The sequence below is a fragment of the Camponotus vicinus genome, unplaced genomic scaffold (genome assembly GCF_025532165.1).
Source record: "Camponotus vicinus isolate PSW18456_S1 unplaced genomic scaffold, iyCamVici1.0 SCAF_2, whole genome shotgun sequence".
Classification (NCBI taxonomy): domain Eukaryota; kingdom Metazoa; phylum Arthropoda; class Insecta; order Hymenoptera; family Formicidae; genus Camponotus; species Camponotus vicinus.
Genome location: NW_028141956.1, coordinates 11,280,218 through 11,303,116, shown reverse-complemented (window position 1 = coordinate 11,303,116; position 22,899 = coordinate 11,280,218). Strand labels below are relative to the sequence as shown.

Genomic DNA, 22,899 nt, shown 5'->3' with positions numbered 1-22,899 from the left:
CAGTAGAATTTATTTTTTCATATTTTATAAATGAAAATATAAAAATACCTACGCGATAATTCGCCGACGATCAAATAAGGTTTCCAGAGAGCGCAACAATCCGCGCGCACTTTCATCTCATCGTTTGTAAGAAATGATATACAATGTTTTTGCATCGTGCTCCGGAAGGAAGGAGAGAGAAGCCGCGAAGAAGAGAGTGCTCCGTCGAGCTGTCTCGGCGTCGCGGCGCGCCCGACCGCGCCGCGGCGCCACCGTCGCAGTGTGTACATCAGTTGTCTATACAGCGGAAAGTTGTCTCGCCGCGCGCAGCAGTTTTTTTTCGCAGTGATTTTAGCCGAGTTTTCGCGTGACGGATCGCCACGCGACGCTTCTCACGACTCGCAGTTCCGGGTCGATCTCACGAGTTTCGGTAAGCCCGTTGGTTTCACTTTACTTTTCGCGTGCGACGGCCCCGTGCGAATTGACATGGCGTGTGTTTGACACCCGCGCGCGTGCCGCCCGATTTTCGCGGACGTAGCGTGCGCGCGCGCGCGCGCGCGTTGTCCCGGACGACGCATGCGGGAGCACCGACCGGGACGCCGACGTCGGGAGAGCCGCGCGCTCCGCCGACGCGGTGCGTCGCGACGCGACCGGGAAATCCACAAGTGGTTGCGTCGCGGTGTGCGTGTGTGTGTATATATGTGTGCGTAGATGGATGAATGAGCGAGCGATTGTACGTGTGCGTGCGCGACGACGACGAAACGTCACGCCGCGCCGCCGCGACGCAGATCGCGCCGCGACGCGACGGTCCCGAGAGGATCGGTCGCCAGCAGGGCCGCATCTAGTTGCCGTTGCAGCGGATGAGTTTTCGCGTAAAAGGAACCGGCGCCGATTTCTCCCGATTGTTTTGAATTTGAAAGCATTTCGGCAATCGTGGTTTCTCTTGTAAATATCTCTGCGTGAAAAACTGAATTTTACTTATCTCTCTTAATAACCTAGAGGCAATTGATCGATGTTATTTGTTCTATCATATATAAATATAATTTATAAATATTCTTAAATTATCATCAGTTGTACTTCGAAAGTAATGATTGAAGAGTGAATAAATTGAGCAGACGAATTATTTTTCTTTTAGTATAAAATATGTCTATAAAAAATAGTGTTTTAATTTATTTTTTAATTTTAATATGTATATAAAGGCGCTTCGGTTTCTTTTATGTGATGAAAGAGTCTTGCGAAATTTTAATTACGAGATACAAATATACGAAATATAAATTGTAGTTACCGAACTAACAGTTTTCAATGGTATAAAAGTGTACTAGTTGTTTTTATTCGCAATCAAATTTATAACTAAATGATTTATTTTAAATATTTGTCTTCCCTCTTTTTTAAGATTCACATTTAAGGTAAACAAAATGATTTTGAAAATATTATATACGACTCTCTATTCCGCAATCATATAATTGCGAAAATATGATTTTTTTATTCACAGAAAATTTTTCTTTCTATTTTCTGTGATGATATTGAAGTGTAATATGTGGCATAAATAAATTACATCTGATACTTAATAAGGCGTTGTTGATTACTCACTTGAAACATCCTCAAATTTCCTTATATTTTTATTTACAAGAATCTTTTTCGGTTGTTACAGACACATACGTCTCCTCGCACATTTTCGCATCTTTCACGCTTCTTTTCCATTCATCGTTTTGGTAAGCCCAATATTTTGTTTATCTTTTTCTTCAATATATTGTTTGCATCTTTTTTTAATTTAACTCACTGATTATATTATCCCATATTAATTGCACTCATTACATATATCTTTCATCTTTCATTTATTTATACATCTAATTATCATTTTTTATAATCATTTTATAATATTTTATAATATTTTAATTATTTTACAACGTTTGAACGTCATTCTCATTCTTTATATTAAAAAATTGGGGATTCAAAAAATAATAAATAAATTATAATAGATCGATCATCTGTATTACCGCGCAACATTGGAGATTCAGAAATGCAGCTCGCGTTGCAGCTGAAAGATGTCGCCATCAGTTTCATACCAAACTAGTCTTTAACTTTTAGATCTAAAATTAGAAGCACTCATTGAGAGAATCAAATATGTCCTGTAACAATCAATTTATTAACAATATAATTATTAATAATTTAATTTAATTTCAATTTTTATTATTTATCATAAAATCAAGTACAAGTATCGTAAAAGAATTAGTTTGAATTTACAAGAACAATTGTTATAGCATAAATTAAATTTGCAGAAACATATTTTAAGAAATTTAAATGTGTTAATATAAAATTTATTCAATTTTTGTATAATGAATCACATTAAATTTGCACAATCATCATAAAACGATTACATTATGCTAGTCGCGAAAGAGAGATGACATTTTCAAACGTGTAGCAAATCAAATTTGCACGCAAAACACGATTCATTGTTAAAGATGCATCGGTCGTTTCCGGCGATGCTATAAAAAATATCGCGTTATTAAAATCCACACAAAAATATCGAACGCGTTCGTCGACCGCGTGAAACGGAGTTCATACATACATCGCGAATAAAGGGCGCCGATCCTCGGCGGAGGAAGGATGGAGGACGAAAAATAAAAGTCACGATGTCCGTGTGAAAAATTAAATCGCATTTATACCGTGTCGCGTTATTTCATCGCGACCGAGTGCGACGTGTATCGAGATCCGGGCAAACATTTTTGGCGCCCTTTCAGACGAATTAGCGGAAACGGCCGCGACTTTTTCCGCCGCGCGACGTCGCGAAATATTTCACGCAAATTTTCCCGAAGCGAAAGACGGTCCAGACCGACCGTCGAATATTTCGCTCGCGAGATACAACGCGGTGAAAGAGGCAGTGACGGGTTAGGGGGGTGGCAGATAGGCGAAAGGGACGTGTGGCGGGGGTTGGGCACGTGTCAGCCGAGTGTTTTACTAGCCTTAATTTCGTGTGCTTTCGTAGCCAATATGTCGGGGCAGTAAATTCCAAACTTTCCGCCGAGCTTCGCGTTTCGGCGTTGCGCGTTTTTGCGATCGCGGTTTTAACGACCTCCCCTCCTCTCCTTCCCCCATTCTCCGTCGACCTATCGTGCAATCCGCCCGTCCCTCTTTCGGCTAACGGAGGTCCGAGGAAAAGCTCTGCCGGATATTAATTTTGTAAATAACGAACTTCCGGCGTCGACGGGAGAAACTTTACGCCCTCCTCCTTTCGTCGTTTCGTTCCTCTCGCGACCCCTTCTTTCTCCTTCGCGCGGGGGTGACTTGTCGTTACAACTTACGAGAGCATATCTCGCGGGCGAGCCGCGGAAATTTTTCCTCGGCGAGGCGAAACGAGACGGCACTTGCAAAACAATTACAATTCGTCGCTATTTCCTTCCGACATTGTGCGGCCGGGGCCCGTGAAAGGAGGACCGAACTTTGAAATTCATTGCGCGCCATTGTGCGCGGTCGCTCTTATTTCGGGGACGAGGAGGGGCGCGTACGACGCACTAAAAATGAATAAGACAGGACGATTAAATATTCGCCGAGCGGCGGTACAAAAATTCACGTCGGCCGAGAGAGAACCACACCGATGCGACGAATATACACATACACACATATATATGTGTTTGTGTCTATATATACATATATGTATAGGCATGTGTGTGTTGTATTAGAGAAAAGAGAGAAAGAGCGCGGCAAGAGGATCAAAAGGGGGAGGAGGGGGAGCGAGAGAAAAGGGGAGGCAGAGAGGAGAGAGCGAGAAAGTTGTGAATCGATTGAACCAACATAAACGGTGGAGGACTAATAAAAAAAAAACAGTAATTTACTTACTAAAACATAAAGCCACGTCCGTGGCCGGCGAAGGAAGGCAAACACATTAAACATTTAGTGGGCATAATAACCCGCGGCATACGTAATACGGCTGGCGCCCTTTTCACCGATGGCCATGAATAATGTACACACGCCAAGGTATGACGTAGGCTCGCGCGCTAGACTTGTGTGTATTTCACGACGGGGGTAGATCGACCGACCGGGCTATTTCCAATAACCGGCAACGCTATCGCGCCGCGCTATCGGGGCGCTAGGCGAACGTAAGACCACCGCGAGAAGGCGCGTCCGAGGGCGGGGAGGAGGCGACATCCTTTGCGCCCCGTTTCCGTCGATTGTCGTCGTCGCTCTATTTATTTTACGCGAATTAACCTACGGAATAGAGTTATCAGAGGTCATTTTGAATAGGACTCTGAGAGTGCAAAATGTGTTTTTTGAGTTAAGAACTAGGCTTACTTCCGCTCCTTTCAATTAGTTTTTTTATCCTGCTAACCGTCAAGAAATACCTGAAAAATAAAAGCAAAAATTACTTTGTATCAAAGTAATGAAAATTTAAAATTAATCTGCTTTGGGAGGAGAGAGAGGATGGAGAAATGTCTCTAATAGAAATGTCGTAATTATCAAGATTTGATTTACGTGTACAGATTTTTTAATTAATTTAAAATATTTTTTATAGTAATCCTTTCATAGTAATCCTTTCATTTTTATAATAAAAAAAGGACCGTATAAAAAATTTAATCTAATTTTATCATCAAGTAATATAATATATCATCACACAAACTAACAAGATTGCATTCTTAATATGTAAATTACGATGTATTATTTGGTAGGAAATCGTTTTGAGTTTTCCGCCTGAAATAATCAGTCGATCCCACGCTCGCGCGAAATACGTAACGTCGGTGATTAGGGCTCGGCGATTAGCGGTGAACGAGTTGTTGCGAATTATTAGCACGGATCGCCCGAGGGGTCACGGCGATTTGTATATCGTATCGGCGCAATGTGCGACAATAGCGCGAGAGGAGAAGTAATGAAGTTCGCATTCCAGGCTATCTGGAGCATAGAATGACAAAACAATAAATCGCTTATTGCGCGCCGTCGTGGTGTTCGCGTGCCGTCTACTTCGGTCATTCCTCGTCGTTCCTCGACGTAAAGCGACTCGCCGCGTAATTCGCATAGACGCAACATACGCCGCGATAAGAGTCTCGCTGTTGTTCAGACCGTTACAAATGCAAATCTCTCGGAACGTGCTCGATTCGCATGAAAATTAAATTTTACGCAGTATCGGTTAAGTCTTAATTTTTTTGTAATTAACGATCCTCGACATTTCACGGGAGAAATTGCATCGGAATTTGATAAGATTCTCATTAAAAGGGAATTAGATATATACGTGTACGTCTGTGAAAATATTCTCCCGCGATTTCGTTGAATAATTTGACAATCAAATAAATAAATTGCTTCGCACTTTTTTTCGCTCTATCTCAAGAAATTACTTTACTATCTTCTATATCGGGTCGAGACGAACGCGTTTCATTACTTTTGCGATGATGGCAGTTATAGTGACCATTGTGCTCGACAAGAGGGTTAATGCCGGAGTCTCGGTTGAAATGCGTGAAGAAGAAAGAAAGGGTAGATTTGCCGTAATGCCGTCATGTCGGTCCCTCGCGTTATTCATCAGCGTCCAGTCGCATTATTCATCAGTCGTTCATTTTATCCATCTGGCGTTCAGTTTTTTGCCAATCATAACAATTTTTGCCTTTGCAACTGCCATTTCATACATGGAACGATGATTAGAAAATGATGTCTCTCTTTCCATCTTATCTGCAGAACGATCTCATATATAAATAATGTAACGTTGTATCTATCAGAGAGAAAAAAAATGTCATTAATAGACCTCAAAATTATAGTCGATTCATGAACAATTTAATTAGACACGCGACGATTTTCTTATTCAGTAAAAGGAATGATGTGTTACGTTGTAATATGTATTCGTCATATCTATCAGGATTCAATTTTGATGAAAGCAAAGTTATAGTTCCAAAATTATAGTTGATCGATAAATTTAAGGGTTAATTTCATTAGGGTCGATGATTTTCTCATTCTCGTAAAAGCGTGGAGAAGTTCACGTGTCACGTTGAAACGTATACAATAATCATATCTATCAGAAAGCTCTAACAAAAGCTGAATTTCCAAAATTATAGTCGACCGACGAGCAATTTAATTAAAAACGATGATTTTTTTCATTCGTACAAGCGTGAAAAAAATCGATGCATGATACTAAAATATACATAACAGTCATATACAGGGTGTTTATAGATGCCTTGGTTAATTGAAATTGATCCTTCCTAAGGCAAACTTGATTACAATGATACGCAGAGAACACTTTGTATACAGCAGAGTATTTTGAAACTTGAATAAAATTTTCAAAACTATTGTCGGCTGAATCTGATGCCTTAATTATAGAAACGACGATGATTAATTATTTCTGCCGATAAAAAGTACGATCAAGTATATCGCAAATCCGTGGAAGGCTTTAAAAAGCGCTTTATGATTTTCGAGGAATTAAGGAGATATTTATTTCTTCAACGGTGCGACTCGTTGCTCTTGCACGAAGACAAACCCGGGGAAATAAACTCGCGATGTTTCCGGCGACGGACAATACGAGCGGAATTCTTCGGACATTCAACAAATGCGGGGAGGGTCGCTGCGTATTATTCAAAATCATTGTGAGTACCGATGCTGTTGATAAAATATACCGCGACACGGCTCATGGAAACAGGCTGCGATAAGGATAACTAAGGAAACGAATGGAGGCTCGCGCGCGAGACCGATAAGAGAACCGCGCGATTTAATCCGGAACGAGTTTACCGTTCGTGAAGTAAAATGAAAAAAGGAAAAGAGGGGAACGAGAAAAGGAACTCGGCCGCACGTAAATGAATTGCAAATGACAACGAATACTCGTTTGTACTTGTAATAATTTGCATCGAATGGCATTATGTTTACGTTGATTTACAAATTTCAAAAGTACCCGAATCATCGCCCACTGCGTGGCGCCAAAGGTACTTCCGTTTGAGAATGATCATTCTTGGGAATTAAAAAGATATCTTTCAAAAAAGAATCGATTTTATACAACTATAACCATATATAATATTTTATATAACTAAAAGTATAAAATTGACGACTGAAAAAATTGGCCTGTTTTCTATCAACGATAAAATTGAAATTTATCCCGAATAGTTCACATCGTCATTATTCGTCGCTAATTGTATTTTCCGGATAATACGGATTTACACTGATTGACGTTAGAATTGAAGTATAAATTTACCGAAAAAGCCAGGGGATAGAGGAGGGAATATCATCGCCGGTCGCGTACTCTCGCGCGATCATTTTGACACGCTCTCCTGTATTGTCAGTTTGCCCCGTGGTGTCGTTGCCGAAAACGTCGCGCCCTAGGCGCCAGATTCGTTGGTTGACGAAGGGGCACCCGATCAGCGAACCTAGTCCGGAAAAGCGGGGCAGAACGAGAGCGAACGCGCGGTACCCGATAAATCGCCATCCTCGTCGAGAGGGGGGAAGGGGTACGAGAAAAGGGAGGATGGGGGGGAAAGGGGAGGGGGGCGGATATCGTCATAAAGGCCAGCTCAAAAGTCAATCAAGCGGGCCGAATTACGTCGAAAAGCGCGGCGGGGCGCGAGAGCGCGGGCGTTCGCGCGAGCACCGATATACAACAAAATGAAAGCTATCAGAGGTGACAATCCGCGGACGACAAATCAGCGTGTATATTTAATGCCCGTGGTGCCATCCCCGCTCCCGGAAAAGCCCCGACACCCGCGACGTGGAACAGTTTTCCCTCTCTTTCCTCCTCCCGTTCTCTTCGTTGGTGCCTCTCTTTCTCTATCCATCTATCTGTCTATTTATCTCCCTCCTGGTTTCTCGCATTCTCTCTCTCTTTCTCTCCCTCTTCTCTCTCTGCTCATCGCACTTCGTCCCTTTTGCCGACCCTCCACCCCCTTTTGTCACCCCTTTGCTCTCGCTCTCGCGTCATCACGTTGTTGCTCTCGGATATGTCACTATGCTACCGACATAACCAACTCGCGCTCTCTCTTTTCGCTCCTCTTCTCTTTCGCATCCTCTCTCGTTGTGTCACTCTCCTCGCCGCACTTCCCCGTCGCGTGTTATTTGCAACGTGTCGTACGCTCTCGCACCCCCGCGATCTAGCGCAATCAGTGCTATTATATTAATATTTATGCCAACCCCTCTCTGCCTTCTATCGCCTCATCGCTCTTCCTCTCTCTCTCTCTCTCCTTCTCTTTTTCTCTTCCTTTCCCGTTTCCTCTCACTCGTGCCGTCAGCAATGCCTCGCGCGGAAAAGCCAATCGAAAACAAATCCACTGAATATCCATTCCCCTAGATTGCACGACATTTCCGCTTGTTGATCCTCATCGATCGAAAGATATATTGATGGATCTGAAAAATAAATCGAGCACGATGACAGCGCAGTTTTTTTTGTAGACAATTGTGATCTACCAATCCGTCTAGTTTACTGAAATAAATCACAATCTATAATTTAGAGTAAATTTTTTCAGAATGCTAGATTATATACATATATGTTAGAGGCACATGTAACTATATATCTCTTTAAAAGAATGGTAATAATTTTCTCTCTTCACTTGAATATGTAGAAGACTTATTATTCTTGAAGAAGAGAAATTGTAATATAGTAATTCAAAAATGTTATACGTCTCTTAATTTATGATGAAATGATATTTTCAAACAAGCGAAGAAATGAGAACGCGATTGTGACGTTATACCAGTCTATAGATATGCGATATTATTGCAATTATAATCCTACAATAAACCGGTATAATATTACAATATGAATGTACATCATGGTATAAGATCATATAATAGTAGCATATGCAGGCAATAACAGTTATCCGAGAATGCTAATTAAAATTATTGAAATTTATTGAAATTACTACGTTGCAGTACGACGGTATAAGAAACGCTCATACGGCACAAAACACTCGTATTAACTTGCGACATTACTTAAAATTACCAGTTTGTGCTCTTGATAGATAGCGGCAATTATACGGGTTGTCTCAAGTTCGCTATCTACGTCTTTAATAATAGATTCATCGAACTTGCAGTCAATTTTTATTTCCTGTATTATAAATTTAAAATTTAAAAATATAATAAATATATATCACATACATATATTGAAATATTTCATATTAATAATTCAAGCTTGAAAATGTCAGGTATAAAAAATACTTTATACTCTAAAAATATACTCGATACTATAAAAAATATTTATGTTGAGAAGAGTTTTTTAGATCGTATAATTGTCAAAATAGGTTGAGATATTTAATGCAAATTCACGCACATAAAACTAACAATAAATCATTATTAGTTTGTATAAAAATTGAACTAAAGGAAAATTAACACAAGAAAAGATAGCGAATTTAAAATACAATATATACATATACAATATATACATGAGATACTACACCTAATACAATGTCAATATATGTAACATTAAAAAAGATTGGCGAAATAGCTTGCTGATTAAATTGTGAAATTCGTGGGAGTACACGTGATGTTTCACAAAGAGAGACGAGTAATCTCGCGGGAAAATCAAAACGGCAGATTTGCGAAGAGATCAAAGACCGATCGAGTGGACGATCTTTCAAGAAATAGGATATCACTAGCTTTCGAAGAAAACAATTTCCCATATTTCAGATGGTTTGAAAAGTTCGGAAATATATGATATATATACTTCATATATATTTTTGTCCGACAATATTTTATATAATATATTCATTAGCCTTGCTCGGAGACGACCCATTTACGCAGTATGTAAATGTATGCGCGATAGATTCGATTGTATGTAAATAGTAATAGGAACTCTAGTCCTTTGCATAACACTGGGCGTTAACACACTTCTAGCTTTCCATGCGCGAAGACGATTATTATTTGATTTACATAAAAAGCGAGGACGCGTTTTTCATTGGCGTAGGGAGATCGTCGAGAGAAGCAAAAAGAGGTGCTTTTCCAATGCAGTAATGCTGTAATATTATGTAGGAATGGCAGAAAGAATATTGCTCCGTAATATTTATAGCGTTTTATGATTATTCATAAAATTAGAATAATAATTGCGATACTTTCCGTATTTATTAATCATTTATAAAAATATTCCGCATATGAATTATATATTCGCATAGGAATTCTGATTAATTTAAATTTTATTAAAATTCAACCTACTTCAAATTAAAGTTAAAGAAATACGTTCTCTCTGTAATATCTTGCAACTTTTTAAAGTTTAATTCGCTCAGAGATTTCTTCCCTTTTTAATGTTAAACAATTATAATCACGCTACATTTTCGAATCTTGTAAGAGAACTTGATTTTACATTTGCATCTCTGAATTTGAATTTTATATGCTCTTTATATTTTGTAAAAATATGACATAATTTATATATATTATGAATATAAACAACTTTTGCATAAAAGTATCATATAGTAGTTTCAAGTGACGACGCGATTCCATTTCGAAACGTGCTCAACTTGAAGCAAAAAGCCCTCGAATTATTAGAACAATATCGTATCCGATTCTCACAGCTCAATTGGTCCGTCGACAAGGTTCACGACGTCGGTTTACGAGCGATTACGCATTTCTCGAGCTCATTGAGCTCAGTAGAGCCGACCAGCCACGAAACCGCGACAACTTTCTCCGTGGTATATATCGAATTTATTCGAAATATTTGATATAGCGAATCTATGTGTCGGGGATGAAGGGCTTGTGATTTCGAATCTTCTCTTTCCCTTCTACGGATAGAAAACTCGCTGACTCGTTCGACAGATGCGCCACTCGAACGCCCCGCGGGCGGGTTTCTCTAAATTTCTTATTGGTCAACTAGATCGGGAATAGATATTGTAATCACTCTCTTAACCGAATAATCGCCCTCTATCCCTAGGGCCTGGCGACCACCCCTGATGCCACCACCCGTCGAGTTTTACCCCTGACGTGAGTCCCAGCCGCGCGTTACTCGATGTGACTAGAAACTCCCTTCGGCGTTTTGTCGACTAATATTTATCACGGTGCCACGGATACGGTTTGTTTTGAAGAATGCAGATTTGCACTATTTCGAATTGTCTTCTTTATTCTTTCTATATTTTATAAAATAAAATAATAGAGAGAAATTTTCAAAGAATAATAAGTACAGGATTTATTTAAATATTTTTAAAACATTTATTAAAAACTCTAATCACGATTTCATAAACAATCAAATACTGGTTTTAATTCTGTTTTTGATAAAATATTTAAAAAATTAATATTTGTATTAAATTGAAAAAAAATTTTTTTACTATATTTTATCAGTCTTTTTTACGTTGTGATATATTATTATTTAATATTATTTTGTTATTATTTTATATAAAAAAATATGAAATATTGATCGTATGAAATAACGCGTTTTGTTGATTCGTAATTTGGTTGAAGTATAAGTTCATTTCCGAAGTATAATTTTCGCGACAATTTTCGGACACACTTTGTCCAAGACTCGTTGACGTTTTGAATACTGATTGTGTTGACCTCCTGCCGAGCAAAAATCAGTACTTACTGCGAAATTGCAGGCTAGATTACGGCGGGCGGTGACGAGGCACAACCCCGTCGATCGAAATCGCATTTCCGGAGATACGAATTGGCTGTCCAGGGTGCCTGTTGCCCCGCGCTTGACGTTCTCGGATCTGCCGAAATTCGATTGAGCACGTTGTTAGAAGGATAACCGTGAATTTCGTGACACGCGCGCGACATACGTACTGAACAACTCGTGGAACTTGATGTAATAGGATCTAGAGGCTTCGGAACAGTTGCTTCTAAGATTGGCTCAATTTTTCTGGAGTATTTAAAATCGCTATAATATTATTATTCGATAATAAAATTTCACATAAAAATTTCAAAACTCAAAATGACGCATTTATGATAAATTCGAGTTGTAACAAAGATGACTAAATAATATTTCCAAAATACTTTTTTGTGCCCACTTCAAATGATGCAGTGATTAAATAAATATTAAATATAAATACAAGTCATCTTAATTAAAATTCATATGTTTCATACGCTTTTGATTTTTAATGTTTCAGTTGTTATAAATATAAAAGAACATTAACAAAGAAAGAGTTTGTTTTTGTTGTTTTGAGATCTTAATGAGTTGAAAGAAAGTATTTTTATACGCGCGATTTACATACTTGCAATAATTCAGCTGCACATAAGACAAAGTATTTCTATTCTCTCTCGGAGAAAATGCAAAGGAGCTTTTTTCGCGCAATCATCCGAAAGCACTTTCAACGGAGCGTACCTCGACCCCGAGCCTAACTCGAGCGAATTTAACTCATCGTCTACGTCGGCGGAGAAAAAAGTTTTCGCGGAAGGGTGAGAGCATGACACGAGGGGAAGGGATCGCGCAAAACTACGAGCGGTCGATCGTGGTCGAACTTTTCTCTCGCGGAATACTCGAAACGATCTCTCTCACGATTTCCCTCAGTGAAGGAGGATCGCGGGCTCGTCGACCGGATAATTCGTACGTGGTACTCCGTACGATAAATACGAGAAGGGAGAGCGGCGCGGTCTTGCTAGATGCTCTCACGAAGAAGAAGACAGTCTCCCGCGTCCCCCAGCCTCCCCGATCAAGGGAGGATCGCGAATCACCGGCATCATTGCACGGATGATCGATAACCGATAGCAATGCAGCGGCATCGAGGTGCAGACCGCGGGCCATAGAATTATGCATTATGCCGAATGCACTCGCTAAGCAGTATGATCGGCTCAAATGGCGCGATGGCGGCGGCGGTGGCGGCAATTGCGAGGGGGAGAGAACGATAGGCGGAGGCTCTCAGTGTAGATGATTCTCGTGATTTCATGATCCGCGATATATCGAGGGAGGATCGGTGAAGAAGGAAGACAAGTAGGAGAGGGAGTCGATAACAAGCCGATCGTGACTCGCTGCTTTCGTACGGTAGCTTATTCGCGAGAGCTGTTGCAGCACCCGGTGAAATCCACTGTCCCATTGGCGAATAGCCTTCCTTTGAAGAGCAGCGAGGAGGAAAGAGAATGAAAGAGAACCGCCACTTTATCGCGGCCACTTATCGGGCCGGTTCGCCACCAAATTGGTCCAACGATTTAGTCGGTTTAGAAACGTGCACGCGCGATCGTATAAAGACGATGGAAAGGGTAGAAGAGAGGAACGGAAAGTATGGACTGAGAGATGAGCATGTAACGCTAAGTCACAATAATGTGCCGCTTCGATAGGCATACCCTTTCACGCTTGTATGAATTCTTTTTCCAGCTGATCTTAACTTTTACTCTCTACTCTAGTAGTCTCTCTTTACAAGCTTTTTTTTTTATTTTTCATCATTCTCTTGTTTAAAATACATGTTTGAAAAATTCATAATGAGCACGGGATAACAGCGAATTAGTAATAAATTAAACAAAATTAAAAGAAACTCAAAAAAATGAAGAATAGAATTACGAGTACTTAGAATTATTTAGAAGTCTACGACAACTTTTTCATCAGATCTATTTATGTGATTAAATGCACAGTATTGGGAACAATTGCAGCCTCTAACGAATCATTTGCTCCTAATCTGCTCGAGTATAAGCGTTTCCACTCAATCTCCTTATGGCCTCCCTTCGAGTGTCATTGTAACCTGCATCAGACACCATTATCGCATCAGCTTGCATGCATAGATAGACGCAACGCGCCTCCTCGTTCTCTTTTCTCTCTGTTTACACGTTGCACGATGCAAATGCATAGAGGCTCGATCGATCGCCAGCATCGATCGCAACATATGCGTACGAGGAGATGGGAAGTGCCACGACGGACGATGACATGAAGAAACGAAGAAATCCAATCGACCGAGCGAACATGTGAGCAAGCAACCAACCAACCGAGCGACCGATTGACTGACTGACTGACTGACTGACGGGGAAGTTTCGAGTCGATATCAGAGGGAAAAGAATGCGCTAACGACGCCGGTGTAAGGATCCTTCTCGTCGGAGGATTCGGTACTGTCAACGGGATAACTCTCGTTAAGCCTCGAGACTCCGTCGCTTGTCGAGTCCTTGATACTGAAGGGCTCGCTAATCGCTCGCGCCTCTTGACTCAAGTTAGATTGTTCTCGGATAGTGCTTTCTGGTTGCGTTTGCTACCAATACATTTTGTTATTAATTTTACTTAAAAAAATATATATTAGTTAAGAAATTATTGGATAAATTATTGAGCATTTTTTTAAGCAATTATCGTCATAGTCAAAGTTTCATGAAAAGATATATCTTCTTTTTTTATTATATATATATATATATATATATATATATATATATATATATATATATATTTCTGAATGTATATAAGATACTTCCGAATATATATTTCCTACAATATCTGTGTGTGTTTAAAAAGCATTTAATCATTTAATTTTCTTTATACTCTTTATTTAAAGCAGCAAATAAGAAAACCAAAATATCTATTTACGAATTAAAATATTTTTCCGTGAATAGAGAGAGATGAAAACATCATGACATAAAATAAACTTCTTAATAATAGACGCGCGATTCTACTTGACGATGATGCGATACAATTTAGACAAATTTATCGTTAATAATGTGCGTCGGTATTGGTAATTAATATTAGTAATTTGATAACGGAGGTGGGTCCACGATCAAAGCACACGGACACTCGTTCTAATCTCCATGCGCGACCGACGTTTTAATCACGTCGCCCGATATATAGCGCGGATGGCATTCGTATTAACCGAACTTCAATCTATGTCCTAACGCCGAATTATCGAATAATATAACGTATTAGCGTGATCCTCGGTCGCACCGGTATTAATAAATTAATATCGAAGGCATGGGCTGTGTTTGCGCTCACCCTCGTTACGCATTCCTCTCGCAGTATTACCGAAATTGTAATCTTGTCCTATAAATTGAAACCTCCATCCTCAACATATTCAAGCATTAACTCTTAGCTTATTCCGATTACCTCATTTTCATTAATTTTAATTATATAATATATATTTAAAAGAAAAAAGGGGAAAATAATTTTTATGTTTTGTAAGCATTTTTTTTTAAATATGAAACACATAACATATAAAATAATGCGATATTACAAGATTGTTAATTTTGATTGATTATATAAATATATCCTCAGAAAAAAGTACACACACACAGATTTGGGTCTTATGGATATACACATAAAGGAATTTGTAATCTTAACGCATGATCGTATGACATCGATATCTCATTCATAAGTTTCACTTTGCAACTTGCATTTTTTTCATTAAAAACAATTCAGATAGACACGATTCGAAGCACAAAGCAAAGTATCACGATAATGCGGCGTGACATAAATTGAGAGGTCGTCGAATAATGCAACGTACTTTGCATTATCTGAGATTCAATAAATTCATATCAATTCATTGTTAATTGAATTTATTCCAATCAGACTGATATAATGCAGTGTCACAGCAGGGTCAAGTTTGTCTCGGTTGTTGTTTTAATTATCTTTGCTAATTTCCACTGTTTAAGGATAAACACAGACTCGCAATTATAGTTTAAAAATGAATATTACTCTCCGCATGTTGTTCTCTAATTAAAATAGATATTTTGGACATTGACTATTGCATATTGCATTTCTATTGGTAAACTCTAGTAAGTCTATTATTTTCTTTATAAATATTGGCGTTTAATCGAGCTTCGAAGTAAATCCGAGAGAGATCCATGATACATTTTTTTATTAATTTCATATTGCATTTCATGTTATTTATCACGCTTTTAATCGTAATTTTATATAATGCTACGAGAGCAAATTTAAATTACCTATCATCCAATTTGTTAGATTTTAACGTTTAATGATTGTACGAATAAAATGCATTTCTAGCGTTGCAATAGTCGCGCATTAATCGATTCGCCTACAAATCGTATCGCTGCATGATGACGAGACTAACGTAATACAGCGTTATGCTTTATCGGCGATCCGTTAACAAATTAATGCACCGTGCGATCCTCCTCTCTCGCCGCCACGGGAGATTGCCATTCCGGTTTCGGTTTAATAAGTCGCCCGGTATATGCATTAAAATCCCTAATTCTTATTCATCCGCCTCTCCGTGGATCTCCACTATTCGGGATCTCGCAACAAACCGACGATTGTTTCTTCTAGATCGGCCGCGGTTGATGATATGTTACGCAGAGAAGAGGGTTGCGGGCTTGGCGGGAGGGAGGGAAGGGGGTGGAGTAGGAAATCGGATCGCATGTCTACCACGAATCTTTCCGCCATCTTGCGGGAATTCTTTCCACGGCAGCGAGCGACGAGCGGCGAAAACCGAGCTCTGCGATTACATTCCCTTATAAATATGCAAATATGGCGGCACGATGCACGGCGGGAAGGGAGGGAGGAAGGTAAGGAGTCCGGGACGAAAGCAGAGGGAAGAGAAAGAAAGAGAGTAAGAGAGGGGAACAGGGGGTCCCGGGGCCTCTCCGGGTAGTAGGGGAAGAAGGCGATGGCCGAAAAGGAGAAGGGGGAGGGGGAGGAGGCCTCCTCGGCTTTCTCTCTCTCTTCGCAAAAATAGAGAGTCTCGTGGTAATAATTATTGATTAGGTATTCGTGACCGACTCGACCATTGCTAGAACCGGTACGGTGCATAAGGCGGACTGCATAAGTGCACCCGGCTCGATCTCCGTCCCCCCTTCGTTTCACCCTTTCCTCTCTTTTCTCCCTTCTCTATCTCCCATCCTTCTTGCCGTGCTCTCCCTCGTTTATTATCCCTCCTTGCCCACCCACACCCGCGTCTGGTCTTCACGTGTCGTGTCCGTACGACCGCGATGGAGATGTCTCGGGGGATTTATCGGCCGCTCGCGCCGTAAACGAACGAAATCTCCATTCTTGGATAACGCTCTCTCGCTGCCGCCGTCTTATCGCGCGAGAAGATGCGCGGTGAAAGTTATCGCGAGGAAAGGAAGCTTAAAGACGGCGGTGGCTGGCTGGTTGGTTGACTGGCGTTGCTGGGAGATCCTTACTTTTATACGTCCTGCCGCCGCCACCGCTACCGATGGCTACAAAAAGTTTATTTCCCTACGTGTCCCGCGACTCGGCAGACTTCCTCCACAATGCGCGAGACTGCTAACTTTCCTATATCTCGTTTATGTCGCGCGTCTCTGCGGTAAGATGACGAGTAAGAAGACAAGAAATCACTTATTTAGAATTTCCGAACGATATTGATCGTAATCGTAATCGTGATAAATAATAGAAAACGTAAATGAAATGTCCCAACATTAGCCTGTATTTTAGCAATGTAAGCCTGTTGGACTCGTTTTGAAGATAATACATTATTTTAATAATACATTATTTCTCGGGTGAATTTCTAATTTCATAAAATAATTTTAATTTTTGATGTAATCTGATTTTGCTAATAAAAAAACGCGAACGTTACTCTTCAAACTTATACGTTTGAAAAATTATTATATATATTTCGATTATATTCCGGGGCTAATAACATTTTAAATATTGGAATAATTAATGTAGATAGAATTTCATTATCTTTATTATGAGAGATTTGCGAGATTTCTGAAATATTTGAACTTCTGATCATATTGTACACGTCAGTTCTCGAATATTTAAATATCTGGGGAGTTTATCGATGAGATCCACGTCGGGGAATTAGAGAGCGATCGGATCGCCAAAGATCGACTACCGCGCTACCGACAATGTATCGATGCGCGGATCCAGGACGACCCGGAGGTAAGAATAATAAAATCGGCCGAGTAAAGACTGGTAGCCGGAGTCCAGGCGGGCCCTTATCCGAAACCCAGAATTATCAAAATTACCGACGCGGCGTAAGGGCAAGGAGGCGCGCAAACGGCGCATTATGATCGGGCGTGTTTCTGCGCGAAATCGTCTTCCTTCCTAGAATCAAAATGCGCGGCGTCGATACGCTTCGCGTGATTTCTTTAGTAGAGAGATAAGTATACGTAGCGCGAGAGCTACGTATACATATGTTTGTGTATGTGTGCTGCTTTTTCAAACGCTGCCATTATTATTTAATTATGCACGACTGTTGTATATAATTTTTACTTAGCGCTCCTAATAATTTCTTTAATTCCGCGATTCTCTTTCTCTATCCTGTATCATTTATGGATCCTTGGAACTTATATAAGCATATCAAAACTATTGCTTTTAACGGAAGTTACACACAAGTACTAGAAACGTATCCGCAATATTTTTAATAACGTATTCTCTTTACAAACACATATAACTTTCGGATACATCTCTTCCTGTCTTATTTTATATAATCTTCGAAATTATCGCGTCCGAAATCCGACATTTCGAAGCATCTGAATTTTTCAAAATTCAGGCTGTTCCAAATTCAAAGGGCTCGATTTCCCGGCCCGATTTCGACCGACCAAATTCTCCCTCCTCATTCCATATTGAATATCCCGTAAAGGAATGCGCCGCGGGAAGGCTGCTGTGTGCACGCAGCATTATCATTCACCCTGCCCATTATCCATCCACCGGCACCATCGACGAGCCAACCCCTACTGCTTCGCCCGGTAGTCACCGGCAGTATTCTCCTACCTCGCATTCGGCGAGATGGAAATTTAGCGGAATCATTCGCGATTTACGACGGGGCGAACGCGCCGCCACCCGCGCGCACTTACTTCGGTTTATACGCGAGCAAGATGAACAGCGTTATCTGCCGGTCCCTCGACAATGACATAACAGACACTGCAACGTATGTATCCCCGAACGAGCGAGAAGGGAAGGGAAGGGCGAGCGAGCGAGCGAGTACGATGGTGCCGTATTTCGAAATGGCCCTGTAATAATAATGATCGTTATTATTAACGTAACGCTGTATCTACTGTGACGTTATAATAATATAATGATCACCGTCGCGATATAATTATATAGGATGATCCACGCTCACCGCTGTTCCTGAAACGGATAACGCTTGCCGGAAATGATTGCGCGTATACATGTATATGTACACATATACCTATATGTATATCTATGCGCGCGTAGGGCTATCGATCATTCTCCATCGCGGATTCGGTCGATGCGTAACGACCGTACCGATGTGTAGCAGGAGAGAGAGAACGAGAAAGAGAAACAGATTCGAGACAGCTTCTAGTAATAATCAAAAATTCTACAAAATTTTAATAGCTCTGAACAAAAAATTTAAATTTTGTAAATTATTTCTCATCAATATATAGATGAAATTCAATATTTCAAAAGTTTAATATATATGAAAATTCCCTCTCTTTTTATAAATATATATATAATGGGTATGTATATGTATAGAAAGAGACAGAGAATTTTTATGTATATTATACATAAATGTTTAAAATTTTAAGTAATTATAATAATTAATAATTGTATATTAAAAATAGAAATAGCTGAATAATTTAAAATTTGAAAACGACTGTGTGTGTGTTTATAAAATATAAGATATTATTAGAGAAACTGCTCCAAAATACCATCATTATATATTTTTTGTATCTTTTTAATTATTTTCGGTGATATCACTATCTCTCTCTTTATCTCTTTCCTTCTTCATTATACTATGTACTTTACATTTTGATTCAGTCGCTGAGAAAGGATTTTATCTTGGAGGATAATAAACATTTTCTCTCTTTCTCTACTCTCTTCATCATCGTTTAAATAACAGTATCGCTTTCGGCTGCGATAAAATATGCAGACGTATTCTCACTTGGTTGAGATCTTCGCTCGACAAAGTACCACGGTGAACTTCATATTCGGTGAGAAATTTGAATATTTCTGCGGAGCGCGTAGCGTGAGAATCGATCGTGCGCGCTTACACGCGTATCACGTAGTGATAATCGACGCGGGCAGGGCCGGTTAGGAACAAGTCCGCGTACTTCCCCGTAGAATAACAGACGCGGATGAGCGTTCTCTCATAACACTCGCCGCGCGAATATTATCGCTCGCCCTCGACACGGCGCGATCGGCTCTATGCGCCAACTTCGCCGGCAACAAATAACTCGCCGCTCTAGAGCGGTTTCGACGTGGCCGATTCGCCGCGCCGGATCGCTCGAATTATCTGAAATTACAACAGTTGCTCGTGGAGCAATAACAATCGCGATGGGAGCACACTCGGAGACGAGAGGCACCGCATCGGACAACGATTTTTTTCCGCTCGAACAGTCGATCGTTAATAAGAAAAGCAACGAAAGTATCGAATGGACAAAGTTAGCATACAAAGCACACATTCGTCATTCTTTAAAAAAATTATCAACATAATATTGCTTCGTTCGAGTTATAAATGACAGAAATGTATAAATGTTAAAAATAAAAATAAATATTACATCTCAATATATAAATAGTATGATAGAGATAACAGTAATATAATGATAATAAATAAAATTGAATAATAATAAAAATAAATAAAGTAAAAATTAAGTAAATAATATATATGTATGTGTAATGACTAATTAGAATATATTAAAATAAAATAATACAAGTAATGTAATGAAAAATAAATTATTTTAATAAATTATTAATTAAAATAATTTATTAAAATAATTTTAATAAATTATTCGTAACGAAATATTGTATATTTTCCGTTCAAATTCTGTTCCCAAAAAATTCAAAACACGTGATTATCATGAACATAGGAGTCTCACTCACTGGCACGTTCAATTATCGTGTCGCATTAACCGGACTCAAGTTTGGCAGCCTCAATGTTGCTACTTCGTTTCGATGTAACGCTGTCGCACCCATTTCGCCTCCTTTCTTCTCGTATATACATATGTACACAATGTAAAGAGGCCAAATGTGTAAATTATTGTAACCGCACGGTTTCACCGGATAAACTGTAAAGTGCGCCCTCCCTCCCCGGCCACACTTTACGCTGCGAAGCCGTTTATTTTATTACATACTTCGTGGCTGTATGCGAAGCACAAACACAACGGTAAATCACACGTATCGCCGGGACGGCTGTTAAATTTAATTTACGCGCGTATTTGTGCATACGACTTTATATTTCCCATTAGCGGGATAAACTGACCTAATTCGCGCGGACCTTGTCATACATCTCATGTAAACATGTATGTATATATTTATTGTGTATATATATATATATATATATATATATATATATATATATATATGGTGTGTGGGTGTGGGTGTGTGTGTGTATGCTCATCCGCTAAAAACAAGAAAGTAAGAAAAGAAAAAGATAAAATATATGAGGAGTTTGTCCTCCAAAAATTATTAACAGAAAACCGCAAGTTATGACAGTAGATATAAATGCTCGGAAAACATTTTGAATAATGCAAAAAATATGGACTATTATTTTCTCTAAAAACTTTTATAAAAAGACGACAAGAATAGATTTATGATTGACATAGACTCTTTTTAAACTATCGATTAATAGAATGATATAAATCGAGATTCTTTATATTCGTGAAAAGATTTTTATCTTGATAAATATTTGCGCTCTGCCGCTCTTTATTCTAATTCGCGTCGTGTTTTCGCTCGAGAAAGCTCGGAACGATCGAAGACGCGCTATCTTTACGATTTCTGAATTGCGCGCGTCTCATCGGCCAATCGCTGACTAAAAAGAAAACGGCCGCTTCCGTAGATTTTAGGGCTGTAAATTTTATCGGGGCCGCGCACCGATAAGCCAAATGACGCTGTATACTTGTAAAACGATTTTAGATAACGCGCGGGTATCGAGCCGCACATAATAGTCGCAAATATGACTGCAATCGTTGCATAATCATGCTGTGAAATATTGCATTGATCATTTTATTTACGCTTTTCGAGCGATGGATGAACATAAAATATGTTTGTCGACATTTTAATCTAATTTAAGAAAATACGCGTATCGAGAATGCCCGTTTATAATACACGTATTAACTCTTCATCCAATAATTTGTTGATATAAAATAGTAATTTTATAAAATGTTCAAAAGAAATTGAAATAGAAGAGAAATTTTTTTGTAATAAAATTCTCTATATTGAATTTTTTTCAAGACCTTCACAGGTTTTTAAACTCGTACTCGTTTGCCAGATAAAAATCATTTAGGGAAAAAAGTCCATCATTTTTCAACATTATCTTTACGTTTTCCATCGCAATCATAATTAAACGCGTGCGTAATCGCATCGCACAATCGCGCCTCCTATCGAAACGCAAACATCGGTTGGTCACTCGTAAAAAAGTAACTCGGTATGTCAATTAGCCACCGGCCAAAGATTCCGAAGGTGGTTAAAGCGCGCGGGGAGAACGAGAGTGGGTGGGCGCTCGGGTGTGCAAAGTGCCAGGCAATTAGTTTACATCGTGCGACTCGCGCAAACCCCCGACGCTGCTTGTCGATTAAATGCCGCCACCGGTAGCCGTTGTTGTCGCGTGCACGTGCGCGATTAGACGCAGCTCGATCGACCTAACCGCGTTTCCTAGCCTTTGCCCTGCCGATAGAAATTGGCAGGTTAAACGTTGACAAAAGCAACGGCCCCGGGATTGTTGAATCAACGCGAACGCCTCCGAATAACGACGACTCTCTGTATTTGGAGCGACTGTTGCGATCTAGTCGAAGTAATTCAACGATAGAGCAGTTGCAATTTTTTTCATCGTATTATTTTCCAAAATCATTATGCAAATATGCGGGAAGGGATTAATAACGATTAAAGTGCCGTTTAAAAGAGCGATAAGGTCGGAGAAGGTAAGGTCTATCTCCTTGTTCTCTTTCTCTTTTTAAAATAATAGTCGACTCCAAAGTTTTCGCGAGTAATACGCGAGAGAGCCCACGGGAGGAAAACAGGACGTTTTATTTTCACGCATGAACGACCAGCTTTGCGTGTCATTTTCTCACTCTCCGGAGAAGAACGCGACTTTTGCGCGCGCGAACGCCATGACTTCTCGTTCCCTACATCCACCGTGAAATTGACTTCAAAGAGTCTCAGGACGACGTGGAAGGTCCATCATTTTCCACCCCTCGTGGAAGTCGAGACGCCGGTGCTCGTGCATATACAAGGTGTCCAAAGCGTTACGTGCCTTAAAATGTTCTTCAAATTCC

General features: G+C 39.8%; 1 protein-coding gene and 1 long non-coding RNA gene across 11 annotated transcripts in view; one reads left to right on the top strand and one right to left on the bottom strand.

Annotated features, from left to right (window-relative positions):
- Positions 1 to 184: 184 nt before the first annotated feature.
- LOC145967011 (protein bric-a-brac 1) overlaps positions 185 to 22,899 on the top strand; it is a 340,940-nt gene continuing 318,225 nt past the window's right edge. For 3 of the 10 annotated variants that reach the window (XM_083091566.1, XM_083091573.1, XM_083091572.1), the window contains exons 1-2: positions 187 to 409; positions 1,631 to 1,691. The gene's annotated coding sequence lies outside the window, so the exon portion shown is untranslated. Of the gene's footprint in view, positions 410 to 1,630; positions 1,692 to 22,899 lie in introns of all 10 variants that reach the window. The other 7 variants (XR_014437266.1, XM_083091571.1, XM_083091565.1 and 4 more) reach the window with 5 other exon arrangements.
- Positions 2,375 to 22,899, bottom strand: part of LOC145967041 (uncharacterized) — a 101,384-nt gene continuing 80,859 nt past the window's right edge. Inside the window, exons 4-6 of the long non-coding RNA XR_014437276.1 lie at positions 8,065 to 8,277; positions 4,270 to 4,319; positions 2,375 to 4,185 (exon numbers count right to left, since the gene is read on the bottom strand). This is a non-coding gene — a long non-coding RNA (uncharacterized LOC145967041). The remainder of the gene's footprint in view (positions 4,186 to 4,269; positions 4,320 to 8,064; positions 8,278 to 22,899) is intronic.